Source organism: Musca vetustissima, unplaced genomic scaffold, assembly GCF_032173495.1.
Source record: "Musca vetustissima isolate MV318-11 ecotype Yass unplaced genomic scaffold, APGP_CSIRO_Mvet_v1 utg6251, whole genome shotgun sequence".
Classification (NCBI taxonomy): Eukaryota; Metazoa; Arthropoda; class Insecta; order Diptera; family Muscidae; genus Musca; species Musca vetustissima.
In genome coordinates, this window is record NW_026879224.1 from 247,160 (window position 1) to 260,319 (window position 13,160).

The following is a 13,160-nucleotide window of genomic DNA, read 5'->3' on the forward strand; positions in this document are numbered from 1 at the left end:
TATATATATATATATATATATATAAATTGTGTAAAAGATTTGTATACCCTTCACCACCCTGTGGTACGGGGTATTATGTCTTTGTGCATATGTTTGTAACAGGCAAAAGAAAATTAGATCGACACAGGGCTCCTTTTGAGAATAAGCATAGAATCACTTTCTGAGTCGTTTTATGCATGTCCGTCCGCCTGTCCGTCTTTTTTCCTATTAAATAGTAAACAAAGTACAGGTTGCAACCCTATTAAAATTTTGAAAAATCGGTTCAGATTTAGATACAGCTCCCATATATGTATATATCTTTAGATTTGCACGAAATTTGGCAAGCGTAATGAATAGGTAAATGTGTGGTGAAAATCGGTTTAGATTTATATATACCATATATATATATATATATATATAGTATATATATATATTCCCGATTTTGGAAATCTTTCGATTTGCACGAAATTTGGCACAACGTACTAAATTAAGTCTAGAATGATATGTGCGAAGTTTCGTGAAAATCGGTTCAGATTTAGTTATAGCTCCCACATATAGCTTCGCCCGATTTTAGGTAAATAGTCCACTAAAGCCCCTGGAAATCTTTTGATTGCACGAAATTTGGCACAGAGTTATGAATAAGATCGAGAATAATGTCTGCCAAGTTTCGTGTAAATCGGTTCAGATTTAGATATAGCTCCCATATGTATTTTCATCCGATTTAAGGTAATTGGTGCACCAAAGACTCTATATATTTTTCGATTTGCACGAATTGTGGTATAGGGTACTGAATTAAGTCTAGAATTATGTTGCTAAGCTTCGCGAAAAGATCCATAGCTAGGCCGATTGACACATCGTACTGATGTTATATAAATTAGTCTCCGGCAAGTTTCCCTGAAATCGGTTCAGATATAGATTTATAACAAAACGCGTCGTCTGTTAGGATACATATGTAAAATATACCCAAAGTGGTGAAGGGTATAGTCGGCCCAGTCCGACTTTACTACTTCCCTTACTTGTTTTTTTCTGAGTTCATGCAATTTGTGCTCCAAATACAAATATCTCCTACCAAACCGATTTCATACAAATGATACACTAAAGAATCCAAGTCTACCCGATTGACATGCAATTTTGCATAGAAATCAGAATGGTATTTAATTTTGTCTGATTCCTCCAAACGTGCTATGTCTGTTCTATCTACATGGTATTGTATATATTAGCATATCTTGTATGTACCCAAAGTGGTGAATGGTATCACCTACTATTTAGTTTTTAGTTTAGGCCGGTCGAAAGTTTGTATACATTCCACGAGGTGGACATTCAGAATACCTATAAAAGATCTGGACTTTTTGATGAGGGCCATGGGAAATTGATGCCAGGAGGAAACTGAATTCCAAACCGGTCTGTTATGGTACTTTGAAAGTTTTTTCCATATTTTCCAGCCAAAGTGACAGTAGCGTGGCAATCAGAATATTCTTGGGTCTTTATCCCAGAAATCTATTGGCCCTACATACATAATTCTACCTGCCGATATGGCAATCATAATATTCTATGGCCTTTATCAAAGTAATCTAACATTTCTGGGATACAGTTTATTTATTTTACTGGTTCTATCTCACATATTTCAAACTCCTGCTGTTATATAACCACCACAAAAATATACGTCTTTCATCTCCCCATGTTTTGACATAGCCCCTTATGAGGTTTCGCTTGATGAGGGTCCGACCTTCAGCATAACGGAAGGTGCTAAAGGTCATATCCTTATTTTCCAAGCGATAGATTTTTTTGGATATAAATCCATTTATTGACTTGTTTGTATTTCAATGATTAGAGCATTATTTTCCAGCCGAAGCTGCTATAATTTAGTATCCAGGGATGTTACTGGTACTCATATTGCAAATGGGGTATATCGGTCACGTTTTGATTTAGCCCCGTTACATACGCCCCAATATTCAGTATTTTTGGGCACTGTTGGGCACGTTTGTAATTTGGTAGTTATTAATATTGATCTATGTTTCGGAGTAGCCCCCATATTCGGTATTTTAGGTTTTTGTGCACATTTTTCATCGGAATTGGCTGTAGTCCGTATATAACGATGTCTCTCATCGGTTTGCACCGAAGTTGGCTATAATTTGGTATTTCGTTTTCTTCTTACAGACCCGATCGGTTTTAGGCATTTTTAATGTTCACTTCACGGTGTAAGGGTATTATAGCTTTGCGTGGTCCCATGAGTTCGTAACGCCACCGAATATTGATTTTAGACCCACCCTTCAGCATACCGAATGTCGTCTAAACATTGCTCAAACCAGCGTAATTTAGATCGTATAAAGCGTAGGATTAATAGGTCGTTCTCATTACAGCTTTGATGTGGCACCCGAATATCAAGAACAAAAGATGTGGCCAATCTCCTGGACCGCCAGGAGATGAATTCAAAAACCTTGTTTTGGATATACTTGAATCAGTGTGGGAAACACTCTTCGTCAATTGGTTCGAACAACACGAAATTAATCTCACCAAATTCGCTACAACCGGATTTTGGTGATTCGTGCCAGTTTAGAATTTCACATGATCTAGGTAGGATAATATCTAAAAAATTGTGAAAATTCTCGAATTTCCCACAAATATAATGAATTTTATTTGCATTTTGTATCGGTACAAATACAAGGATGGAAAATCAGAAGACACTCTGAATTCAGTTCGTGTCCATTCAGTGAATTCCGATTCTTAGATCCATGTGCTACATTATTTTATTTGAAAATAGTTTTCCCCATATGTTAACTACATATGGGAAAAACTATTTTTTTGAAGCCCTTTTAAATAATGAGATGCGTACATAATACAAAAGCCACAATTAACCCCTCAGAACAACATTTAATTACTAGCATTTACTATAAAATACAGCACTAATTTTTCAACTATTAAATTTGAACGGCTTATCTAAATTGATATTTATGTGTGTATGTATATTAAGCAACATTTATTATTATTACGAAACTTCAACAAATTCCTGATATTTCAAGTGCTGTCAATTATCCACAAGACATTTATTACCTTAAAGCCTTTCATTCGGTAAATAAGTTTAATGGAGCGTAACATCAATTAAATTTACACACAATGATGTTGTGGCAAAGCGAAGGCAAGGAACGAAATGTTTCATTTATTTTTTGTGCTGATAAAATTCCAATTAACATTAATTAAACAACAACGACGGCAACTTGCTTCTTAACATTATCGCATCCCCCCATTGGCTATTGGAAATTATATATTTCACTATTTAGCCTTTGGTTAATGCTGTAGCATTACCCTTTTACATCCCAAAGGATTTATTTTTACCAATTGAAAAAGGCCACAATACTACAAATAATTCGACAAATTCCCTATGGGGATAATTTTGCAAATGTAATGGAATTTTGTTGGTTCGACACATTAAGCTTAGGAAGGAAAGCTTTAGAGGAAATCCGCAGAGAAACGAAAACATGGCCAGCAGTAATGGAAATAATTTTAACCAACATATTTTTGGTATTTAATACTTTCAGTCTACTTGGAATCCACTTTAAGTCAAAATCAACACACGCAAATACCTATACATAAACACAAACACCCACACATACACCAAAGTCAATTCTTAACAAGAATTTCTACATAAACATATTTCCAGTCCTTACAGTCGCTTCATGCCTACAACATCCTTTGGCCCTCATGGCAATTAATTAGCTTTGGCTTTCTGTCATTTCACAACTGCTGAATGGCATCTGGCTGTTTCTTCTGTTGTGTGGTAGTCCTTTAAGTATTCGTTTTTTTCTGTGTCAATTGCTGTGCTTACGAGGTTGGTATGAAAACATTATTGGATTCTTTAATATTTTTGCAATTACCTGAAATCCTTGGAGAATTATTTGTGTGCCCTACCTCGTTAGTATTTATTTACATTTGTATACACATCAAAAATGCCAACAAAACACCCCACAGAGCTTATTATTTAAACATCGTTTACTGGGGACATTTGTAAAAGCTAATGATCTTCCATTCTTCGTAAAGAATTATGAACATTTTTCACCGTTTTCATGCAATAAATTTAAGATTAAACACACTTGAAATCTGAGCGATATGAATGAAGGGTAAAAGAAAAAAACTATCTGCATATTTTATTAATTAATGGTTCAGGTAAATAAATGACGAACTTTTTTTAAAGAATTTCTGTTGACTGTTTTCTTTAAAAATGTTTTTAATGACCGATACGAGGCGTGGTTTTTTTCTAGGACCAATACGAGGATTTTTTAAAAATATTTTTTAAGGTACAATACGAGGCGTTCATATTCGTTTCCAATGTTTGTTCTTCAAACCCAATTCCTGTTTTTGCACATTGTCCTAGAAAAAAATAAAACATGTTCTGACAAAATCTTCAATTATACTTTCCAACACAAATGTTTCTTTTGACCACAGCACCAAATTGTAATGCAAACAAAACACCACATTTATTAGTTCCAAATACTTACATACACTCTACTTTCAACAACCACTACTGCCAACAAAAATCGATAAATCGTGATATTCGCTTTACAACATAAATTCAGCTGATCATCATCATCACCCCCAAAAACACATTCTACACCCTGATAGATGGACTGTGAATGAAATGTTCAGCATAATAAAAGTATGCTAGCAATAATGTCATCGAGTTTATATATCATCTACATCTTTTGACGTTATGACAAAATTGTTCAATGTTTGTCTATCCAACAACTGAACCGAACCGAATATCAATATTTCTTTCCCGACCAGTCCATTCTGCGTCGCTCTATTCCAATCCATTTTTATGATGTACAATTTTCTTAATGCCAAAGCTAAAGCTACAACGAACAGAGCAAGTAATTTGATATTATGTTGCTACTACAACAACTATACCGATGAAAGCAGTAACAGCAACAACAACTACACCAACAACAATAGCTGCAAATAGTAAAAACTACTTTGGGATTTATGAAAGCAATTTATATTGCAACTGTTGATAAATATCTTATCGTGACTGTAGCTAAAAATGCTTTTCTAGCTGGTAGTGCTTTTAGTGCGGATTTCAGTGGTTGTTGTTGTTGCTGTTTTTTTTCGTCTCACATTTCTAACGAGTAACAACAGCAACAGTGTTCATCGCCAATGTAACAGTATCGCTTGATAATAATAATGCGATTTATCGATTTGTAATTTGAAGATGCTGCTTGAAGCAATTTCTCGGTGAAATTTCATCTGCAGTTCTTGTTTCTTTCTTATTTTTACTTTTTATGGTACGTAATAGTCGAATGGCTAAAATTTGATATCAGTAAGGGAAATTTTTTGATATTAATTTTATAAGCCATACCAGACAACATAAACATGAGTTTTGTAAAAGTAATCCAATAGCGTATTAATCTACAACAAATAGTTTTATTGAATTTTTTGTTTGATTCTTCGGAAATTTGGATTAGATTTTATTTAATAGCATAAAAAACGTCAAACTTATTAAAATTAGAGTGGGTTTACTTTGCAACAACTCTCACATCTATGTTTGTGCGTGATGTTCTAGTCAAAAAAAAGCTGTTATCATGCCTCAACTACCGAATTCACATCCACTGCAAATGTTTTTCCTATTTCCAAGAACTAAACTCATTAAAAGTAAACACGTGGCACGACACTCCACAATACGTTTGGTACGTTGTACAGAATTTCGTGTCAACGTGTGCATCATTTACATTGGACGAAATTATAAAAGGTGCAAAATCTAAATCTAAAACAATTCACTCTACTCTAGACTGTAAGATTTCGTGTAAATATGAGAGAGTTTGATTCACTTACTTAGCTGGCTTGTGACAGAAGTTTCGTTCCATATGTCGAGCTTAAAAAAGATTTCCAGGCGCGTCGGTCGTTTGCGCAGTTTTTTCAATTTAAAAGACCATGTTCGGCAATATTGTTTTCCACATGATCTTTCCATCTAATTCGTGGCTTTTCCCTTCTGCGTGAACCATCAGCTGGTTCGCTTTTGTCCGAAAATAGATGGTACAACTCATGGTTCATTCGTCGGCGATATTCACCGTCAACGCAGATCGGTGCATAGATCTTTCGGAGAATTTTCTTCTCACAAACACTCCAAGAGCTGCCACATCTGCTTGCGTAAGTACCCATGCTCCAGATCTATATAACAGCACGGGTAGTATCAGCATCTTGTAGAGTATGAGTTTGGTCCGGCGGGTGGTGGCCTTGTTTCTAAACTGCATCTGTTGGCCAATAGTATCGTTCTACGAACTTCAAAACTGATGTCATTAGTTTTATTTATGACGGTATATAAAATCTTTGACTACCTCACAGCTGTAGTTCTCAAGTTCGACAGTTGGTCCGAGTCTTCTGGACGTCTTACGCGATGATACCATCCGCTTGGTCTTCTCGCCGTTTACTGCCAGGCCTAATTCTAAATTCGTTCAAAGGTAGCTGTTACCGCTCTCAATGTTCGACCCATTATGTCGATTTCATCGGCCTAGGTGTGTAACATGTGTTGTTTGATGAACAGAGTGTCATTTCTGTTCACCTTTCCCTCTCGTATAACAGGATGTTAAAAGCTCAAACGACAAACTCTAAAGGGCTCCGAGAGGTCTTTTCCAAAATGCTGATCTTGTACCAGTTAAAGTTATTCTGCAAAGCCGTATTAATTTTGCAGGCATACCAAACGCAGAATAGGAGGAATGTGTTGATGTGCAGAGTGAAAATCTGGTCAATGGTGGATTTGACAGGTCTGAAGCCGCATTGGTATGGTCGTTCACACAGCACGCTGGATAGCACTTTATATGCGATGGGAAGGACACAACAATTTTGGAACGTCATAGGAGGTCTAGAAAATTTTAATCGTTATATACATTTCCAGCCACTTAAGAGAATACATTATATTAGTGACTTGTAGCTTTGTATCATGTGTCTGAAGACTTAAGGAAGAAAAAATCCGATTTTTAAATTGAGTGTATTGTATGAACTAAGATTTTTGCTTCGCTCGAAAATATATAGCAATAGATCTAGAATATATTTTCTAGATATTTTGGAAAATTGCCTATTTTAAAGCAAAAACAAAGGTGGAAAACGATGGAATGATGTTAAGTTCAACCGGGCTGAACGTTATGTACTCTTCACCATGAGAATCACATTCAAAATATTTAAAAACTCATGTTATGATAGGTCCTTGAACATACCGAAAAAGACGCGAGAAAAACATGTTTTTAATTCCCAAAATACCGAATAATGGGTTTTCCGCTAAATGGGGGCTATACCAATAATTTCGGTAGTGAGATTTGACACCCAATGAGAATACTAAATACAAAGTTACAGCCAATTTCATTGGAATACCTGTACAAAATCGCGAAAATAGCGAATATTATAAGGAGTAACGTTATATGCGGGCTACCCTGAAACTTTGAACAATATTTAAATAATTTGTAAATAACTTTTTGCTACACAATGGGAACCAAGAAATCAAAATGGCAGACAATTTTGCTGAAATGTGTATATAATCCCAAAAATACCGAATATTTGGGATACCGATATATGGTGGATACACCAAAACGTGGACCGATATTTCCCATTTTCAATGCCAAACATCCTAGGAGTACTTGCAAAATTTCAAAGCTCTAGCTTAAATATTGCGATTTCCTGGAGTCTCCCGTGAATATTTCAAAGTGTTGCAAACGGAATGACAAATTTAATATACACTCCTCCTTATGGGGGAGGGTATAATAATGAAGATATTCACTGTTTGGATTTATCCTAGTTCATACGATAGCTACTCGAAAAGAGTAATCGTCGAGATAAAACACGTTTAAAGTTTTAGAATCACTCTTGCCGTCACTGATACCAACACAATAAATCGCCTATATCTTCAAGAATATTTTTGTAAAGCATATCCTCCATCTATCTTAAGTCCTTGTGTGTCGTTTCCATTTTTTTTAAATATCCAAATATTATACAAAAACGTTGTTCATATTCGAAACTGTTCATAGGAATTTATATTCGAAACTTCGAAAGTTTTCTTCAAAAAAAGATTGCTTTTCTGGACGAAAGCTCAGACTAAATAACAATACACATAATTTTATATTTCACCGAACTCTTTTGTCTCTTTGTGTAAAAACCATGGGTTATAACTCTTGTCAAAATAAAATTGGTTTCCATTCGTAGAATATTTATAACCTTTTCAGTAATTTAGTCATCGTTAAGATTCCCAAGAGTATTGTCTGCCCAGTTGTGCCAGTCATTATTGTAATCGTCATTTTTTCTTTGTGACAAAAATCGAAACGAAAAAATGACAAAAACCACAGGAGCATAAAAGGGTTTTAGCATTGTTCTAGAATACATTTCAAAGTTTCTCGGCAGTATTTCATATCTATGCATAGCTGTGACGAGTTTCGGATTTCACAATTTATTCGTGCATAAAAAGGTCAATATACTCGATTGTATACTTTGACATAAAGAAATGCTATAAATATACATAGCCAAATGATTGTATGTATGTATTAATACCCTTCATTTTGTATATATGCACGTCATGTCATTTATATGTGTATATGGCCAATGAATTTAATATTATTACCAAGAAAGAAAAAAAGCGTTAAAACATAAAAATGAAAGGGTCATTTTATGTTTGAACGGTGTTGGTGGCGTATAATGTCTCTTGAAGAATACATTAAAAAACGAGTTCCATTATCTTTGATTGCCTTTCATATGGCAAATTTGTTCATTAATATGTCAGATGAATTTAATGAACTGTTAGTTATTGTTCGTACACAAACATATATATTTTTTATGATTCATATGCTTTTTATTGCATTGCATTGGAAAAAGGAGAGTGAAGAAATGAAAGTCATTATAGGAATTGAATGGCTTCTTGAAGGATGGAATACATATATTTTTATATTATGGTCTATTTCATAATGTTGTAATATATTGACATATTTGTTATAGATCATATTTATTCTATTGGGTTGTTTTAAAAAATGTATAAATAAAAATATTGAAACCTTCTAAAATATTAAAAATATTATTTCAGCGACTAAGACGTGGATTTTTTAAAAATATATCCTCAGGGACTGGACACAGGCGTAGATTAAAACCAGTAAGGAAAGCTCAAAAGTCGGACGGGGCCGACTATATGATACCCTTCACCACTATGGGTACATGCAAGACATGTTAATATCTACAATATCCTGTTGATATAGAAATTTCGCATATATTAGTCGGACCTAATTCGGTACTCTGTGCAAAATTTTGCTTCAATCGGAACAATATTGGGAGTTTGATGCACAATTTACTTTAAATCGGACGAAACTATATATGGGAGCTATATCTAAATCTGACCCGATTTCAATAAAACTTGGCATATAACTATCTAGACTTCATTCAATACTCTATGCAAAATTTTGTCTCAATCGGATCACTATTGGTAGTTTGGTGCATCAATAAGAAAAAATCGGACGAAAATATATATGGGAGCTATATCTAAATCTGAACCGATTTTCTCCAATTTCAATAGGGTTCGTCCTTGGGCCTAAATTTCATCCAAATCGGATCATAAATGGGACCTGTACTGTGTTAACAAAAATACATGAACGGACGGACGGACAGGCGGACGGACATGCATAAATCTACTCAGAAAGTGATTCTATGCATATTCACAACTGGGACCATGGGTCTATCTCGATTATTTTTGCCTGTTACAAACATATGCACAACGACACAATACCCTGTACCACAGTGTGGTGAAGGGTATAAAAAGGGGGTTATAAGGGGACTACCCCTAAAAGGGCGAATATTAATAATTTTTGGGAGGGAGGTTCGTTACAAAAAACCAAATTACAAAGAATTTGGTTGAAAAACGCGTTCAAGAACCCCAAAATACCAAAAATTGGGGGTACCGTTATATGGGGACTACCAGAAAAACTGGACCTATATTTATAATTTTTAGTGGAGTAATTTGGTACCCAATAAGAACGCAATGTACAAAATTTCAGAGAATTCAGTTATAAAACGAGCTCAAGAACCCCAAAATACCGAAAATTGGGGGTACCCTTATATGGGGACTATCCGAAAAAATTGACCTTTATTTATAATTTTTAGTAGGGAGAATTGCTACCCAATAAGAACTCAAAGTACCAAATTTCAGCGAATTCGGTCGAAAAATGCGATCAGAACCCCCAAAATACCGAAAATTGGGAGTACTCTTATATGGGGGCTATCCGAAAAAATGGACCTTTATTTATAATTTTTGGTAGGGAGATTTGCTACCCAATAAGAACTCAAAGTATCAAATTTCAGCGAATTCAGTTAAAAAACGCGCTCAAGAACCTCAAAATACCGAAAATTTGGGGGTACCCTTATATGGGAGTTATCCGAAAAAATGTACCTTTATTTATAATTTTTGGTAGGGAGATTTGCTACCCAATAAGAACTCAAAGTATCAAATTTCAGCGAATTCAGTTAAAAAACGCGCTCAAGAACCTCCAAAATACCGAAAATTGGGGGTACCCTTATATGGGGGATATCCGAAAAAAATTGACCTTTATTTATAATTTTTGGTAGGGGGATTTGCTACCCAATAAGAACTCAAAGTATCAAATTTCAGCGAATTCAGTTAAAAAACGCGCTCAAGAACCTCAAAATACCGAAAATTTGGGGGTACCCTTATATGGGAGCTATGCACAAACGTGGACCGATTTTCTCCAATTTCAATAGGGTTCGTCCTTGGGCCAATTAAGTGACCTGTGCCAAATTTCATCCAATTCGGATCATAAATGCGACCTGTACTTTGTTTACAATTTAACATGGACAGACGGACGGACGGACAGACGGACATGCGTAAATCGACTCAGAAAGTGATTCTATGCATATTCTCAAAAGGAACCATGTGTCTATCTCGATTATTTTTGCCTGTTACAAACATATGCACAAAGACATAATACCCTGTACCACAGTGTGGTGAAGGGTATAAAAATATATATATTTCCTCAAGGCCAGGACACGGGCGTGGATGTTTTAAAATATTTTTTTCAGAGACTATTTTTAAAGACAATTTTATAGGGACTACACACAACAATGATTATTTTTCTTAATAGAGATAAGTGTATATATTTTTGAAGAAATTTTTTCCAAACACCCAAAACATGGATTTCTTTTACGAGTTTTTTCCGCATACGCAAAACCTATAAGTAAATATTGTAATAAAAAAATCCAGTATTTTTCCACTAACCCCGACGGATGCACATTTAACAATATTTACCCGAAGCCGCAAAAACGATTTCCCATTATCTATTTATACCCTACCCAACTATGTTGTCAGGGTATTATAGCTTTGTGCTCTAGGTTCCGGGTATGGTCGAAATGACGCCTATAAATTTCGATGATGATTAGATGATATTTCGTGGATGAAATGAGCCGAAAGCTTTATTTTTGTCTGGTTCTCTTGTCGCTTTAATAGTATCAATATCAGCAGACCATTACAAATTTTCCATGGGGAAGGCGATCTGACCAACTAATTCCAATGGATGTCTTGATGTCAAATGAGATATGGCCTATAATCGGTCAAGAGAGTGCAAATATCACGTAATATTAGCTCGGAATATAGATCTGCCGGAACTTTGAGCTCAGTGGAAGTTGTGTAGGTTTAACATTATCTTCCGTTTCTAGAACTCTTAAGCTGTATACATTTAATACTTATTTTCAAATATATCATATAAAATATACAATAACGACAAATGTATTCATGTATGTATCTCTAAAAATCAAAATGTCATGTCATAATTTTAATATTTCTACATTATTTTCTAATTTGTCAAAAAAGTATGCAAATGTGGTTATCATGTCTTACATTATATCATCAGTTATCCTCATGTTGAATATGCTATGGCAGAGTAAGACTACTCTAAACACACACACGCATACTACTGCAGTTATATGCGAGTAGACCAGTTTCATTATCTAACCAAGTGTTATGAAATTTCATATGCATACTAGCATGCATACACATTTGTATTTGTTTGTTTCTCCATTATTCTTCACTTTACAGTTCCATACCCCAGCATAATGGTAATTCATCAAAGTGAAATTCTTTACATAGTGGTTGGATAGTCAGGTTTGGATGAAATTGGTCAATGCCACAAAAAAGGAAATCATTATTTTCAAGTGCATCAATTATGGTTACCGAATTGGTATATTGAATTAATTTAAGTGCAGGACGTGAATACGTGTACATATTTATTATTTCAATACTATTTTGAATGACAACAGTATTCAATATAACATGTAGAAAGAAAATAAATTTTGAAGGAAAATAGAATATCACGAAATTAAATACTACTCCAGAAATTTAATATAGAAACTATTAAAAAAATATACGTGGGAACTTTATCCGAAGCTCGAACTTAGCTTTGTGGTATCAGAAATATGGTCAAAGAAAATAAGGACGACATCGATGCACAGGGCTTCGAAATAGAAGAAGGATATGTGTTTAATTTAGATTTGTATAAAAATAATACTTTCTATTGACCCCTGTTGTGGTCTTCAATTATTCGTTAAAATGTACGCACTACGGTTTATTGCAACCTTGAGTTTGCGCTTTTGACGTTTTAACGGATAATCAATTGTCACTTGTTTTGCCGCCTCCTTCTAGCATCTAGCAGTATCAATCTGTCATTCGGACAGACAACCACGCAAGATCGTTTGCACACAGGCATATCGTTGCCAAAGGTAATATCGTTTACCACTAAACAACCAAATAAACCATTGAATTCTACTTATTACAAAACTCTTGTGTTTTTAATTCTTCTACTTTCCGGCACACTGCGCTATTTATACACCCCCTCCCCTACGGTCCACTGCTCCACGCATTCGGCGTACCGACTCCCATCGGCGGAGCCCCTCTGAGCTAAACATTTTGATCCATTCGAGCCGGATCAACCACCAACAAATTACGAAGTTGTTGCTAATTTGAGCTCTTCCCTATTTTTTTAAAGGAGAAAAACAACACCCCTCACAAAAAACTGTATCATCATCAACATCAACAACACCAAAAAACTGTATCATCATCAACATCAACAACGCTAAAATTTGCATCATCATCATCCAAACAAACTAAAAGGTACGTAGTTCAGTGTCCTATTATTGAGCATACCGCGAGTGTTGTCGTT